This window comes from Adiantum capillus-veneris, chromosome 12 (assembly GCF_014529385.1).
Source record: "Adiantum capillus-veneris isolate H3 chromosome 12, ASM1452938v2, whole genome shotgun sequence".
NCBI lineage: Eukaryota > Viridiplantae > Streptophyta > Polypodiopsida > Polypodiales > Pteridaceae > Adiantum > Adiantum capillus-veneris.
Window position 1 is genome coordinate 90589000 of NC_140942.1, and position 3796 is coordinate 90592795.

A 3796-nucleotide genomic window follows, 5' to 3' on the forward strand; every position below is an offset into this window, starting at 1 on the left:
TGTCACAAGAGCTCCAGTTTGGAACTCCATGGCTACAAGTTAGATTCAAGCAATTTCTTTTGCTTCAATTGGGCATACAAAGCAAATTCAAGGCTCATCTCAAGTAGAGGGAGCACAAGGGACCGCCATGATTTGATTCAAAACTAGCAAGCTTTAAGTTTCAAAGTTCAAGACACAAAAGCAAGTTCGTGAGAGGAAACTCTGAGCAAGTGTTTTCAAGCTAATACAAAATCGAGCGACATCTAGCAAAGCACCTTTCATTGTAAAATTGATGCAGCTCATGATCAAGCAAGAAAGCATATTCAAAAGTGCATTTTTATGGCCTTCAACTTCATATATGCATCTTCTCCATCATCTATGTTTATGACCTCCAAACTTCAGTTATGCTCCCAATATGTTAAAACTAGGTTGGTAATGGTACACTTTTATGTCCTGGGACACTTTTATGTCCTGTGGAGTGACCATTTTCCTTGAATTATGTCAAGAGTTTCAAAATGGATTTTGAGGTGCTATCTATCTAGAAAGTTGTCTCATGAGCTGAAAAAAACTCGACATTTTTTTGGAATATCAATTCCATCTTTAACATTGTCCTTGCACAACATTTCACAACCTAAACTGTGTGAAAAAACGGGTCCTATTTTTGGCTTTTTTTAACTTTTTGCAACTATCCCACTCTAGAATTCATGTTTGTGAGGTCTATAATGCTAGAGAACTATCTTTAGTAGTCCTCAACATGTCCTGATGCTTCTAGGGAGAAATAAATAATAAAGTTCTAAGTTATGACCAAATTACAAAAATTGTCAAATCCTGTTTTTTAGCCAATTTTAGCTCTTCTATGATTTTTTTGGTGGATTTCATGATATCCAAATTCATTTTTGATTTTCTATGTCGCATATTGTAACATAAAGCTAACATTCCTTGAGTTTTGGGGCACCTAATACCATATTTTGCATTGTACACAACGATGGTTGATTGTTTCAATAATGGAAGAAAACGAAACATTCTAGTATATCAAGTATAGCTTTTTCAATATTGTTAGTTTCTTGTGACAACTACATGCATTTTGTAGGTAGTAACCATATCTAGTCATAAGGATCAAATTTGGCTAGATATTGAATAGTTTCCATGGGATTATACAACTCATAATGTTCAACCCAGTTTTTTCATGTTTGCTGTATTTAACACTTCATCTTTGTCCCCAAGATTCCCCTTGGTAAGAGATGTATTATTCTTTTGACATGCTCCATGGCTCCTTATGAACATAAAGGACAATAGGGAACTAAGAAAACATGCATATATTATTTGTATTGAGCGTGGCTATAGAAACTTTGATGATAGGTTTGCATTATGGTAAAAATTCAACTTTTTTGTACCTATTTATTTTGGCAAAACAAAAAATAGTGAGTGAGAAGTAATCATATGTTCTGATCACCAACCCATTGAAGTTAACTAGGGAATTTATCTCAAGTCCTACAAAAATCCCTAATCTTATTTTTATGCAACAAAACGTAAGAAATGATTGTTTTGTTGAAAATTCACTGGTCCATCAACTTTGGAGGCTTGGTGTGACCAAAAGATGAGAAATTTTACAAGTTTCTTAATTTTTCCATGTTTAGTAGGCCTTGAACTATAACCTCATGAAAGGATTTTACAAAATGAGTGGATCTACTATGGTTTTGGAGGTTTTTTTCAAAACCCTGAAAGGACACTTTTATGTCCTGTTAGGTTACCAACCTAGTGTTAATGGATGCAAAGATACATGGTCTCCAATAGGCTCAAAACTCTCTTTCAAAGAATAACCTTAATCTCAAACATTCTACATTTCAGCATCAGCATGGCCTTATGGCTAGGAAAAGGACCAAAGATAGAGACATACTTATCCATGGAAAGCTATTGTCTTCAAAAAGTTGGAAAGGGATGGGAGGTACTAGCATATGTTACAACGAAGCTAAGGAAGCGAGCTTGCTAGCACTAAAAGTGAAACTTTTGTAAAGAAGGGACTCTCAAGGGGCACTTCCAAAGTCCATAGATGGCACATCATGATGCATCATAAAGGAGCATCCTTCCACATCACCCCTACAAAACTTGTGCACACAACCCTCATTTTACTTTATGTTAATGGTAGCCATTTATGTTGGTGTTTGTTTAGGTGATGGTCATAAAGTGAGACTTAGCTATTTATAAATGATAACTAAGGTGACAATGGGTAGCAGTGCTTGATGTTGTGGTTAAGTGCTCTAACTAGCATCACATTTTTGTACATTAGCTGCCACATGGAGGCCATTTGTGTGCATAATATAGGTTATACCATCTAGTTCTGCTACCTTCTCATCTTTGATTGGTCCATATATGTTTAAAGTTGTTTGGATCCATCCTTATTGAAGTTAGGAAGGGGTTACTAGTGCAAGTATGTTGATTTTGGTAAGTTGTTGAAGCCCCTAACATAGTTCTACTATGCTAACAACTACAAATCCCATAATCATATTTGGTGCATATTTATTTGAAAAGTAACTGAGAACTATGCATCATGTGACCATGCTCTTATGGCAGTCTACTAATAGCATACCCTCATGATCAAGAGGGGATGCTTCAATTAAACGAAGGATTTTTTCCCCCCCAAATTGAAGCTACTCTAAAGCTAGACCTTAACACTAGATGAAAATTTTAAAGACTAATGAAGGGTTGATACAAGAGCAACATCAAGTCATTGCCAGATTAAAGCGGTGTAGGCTCCCTTCCACCGCTGGAAAAAGCTATCCTCTCTCTCTCTCTCTCTCTCTCTCTCTCTCTCTCTCTCTCTCTCTCTCTCTCTCTCTCTCTCTCTCTCTCTCTCTCTCTCTCTCTCTCTCTCTCTCTCTCATGCTCTCATGTACTGAAAGATTCAATTTCCATTTGCATTGACAACAGAAACATGAGAGTATGAATGTAGAAGCCCTACAAAATTCTCTTCCTAAAAAATATCTCGTAGTTCTTGGATATCTTTATGGTCTTGCCAAACACAGCTATAACTAGAGCACCTTCAGCACTAAGTCCATGCACCAATAGCTTTGCCCTTTGTGCACCCTTCTTGTACCAAATAGCCTTTCTTTGGGATTTTTTAGCTTCAAATTGATCTAAAAATGTCTTCTAGCGTGATTTTATAGACTTTGACGCATGGACACTAAAGAAGTCAATGTATAACATGCATCAATATAAGCCACAAGGCCTTGAATGGGAGCACACTTTATCCTTGGCCTAGAGTGAATATTGGTTAGCTGCCATATTACAAAACCATCTCTGACAAGCTTGGTGATGTTCTGTCGTACTGAAAGTGATCAATTGTCCATGTAAATCTTGTTGACTTCATTGGCATTGAGCTAAACTTATGTTTCACGTATTTGAGAATGTTGGCTACCAAGCACTTCTGCAACTTGAGAGAAACCATGGTCTTTACTCGGGGAGACACTCACCGACAATAAGAGCCTCTCTCTCTCTCTCTCTCTCTCTCTCTCTCTCTCTCTCTCAAGTTTCCAAAGGAAACTAGAAGCCCTCTACACTCATGGGCCTTGTCCACCTTCTTGGTCGTTTTCCATGTGTCACTACCTTTGCGCCAGTGTTTGAGCCAATGCTTTAAATGAGCTGGACGACGGGTCCCCAAAATCAAGATTAGGTGCAAGAAAATCATGTGTTGTAAGGAAATAGAGTGGACCCAACAAATTGTATAGAGCTAAGAGGACACAGAAATTGTGGGGGAAAACAAGGCTACAATGAATATGCCATCAATGATGCTATAAATCCCGATTCCCATTGTGTGGAC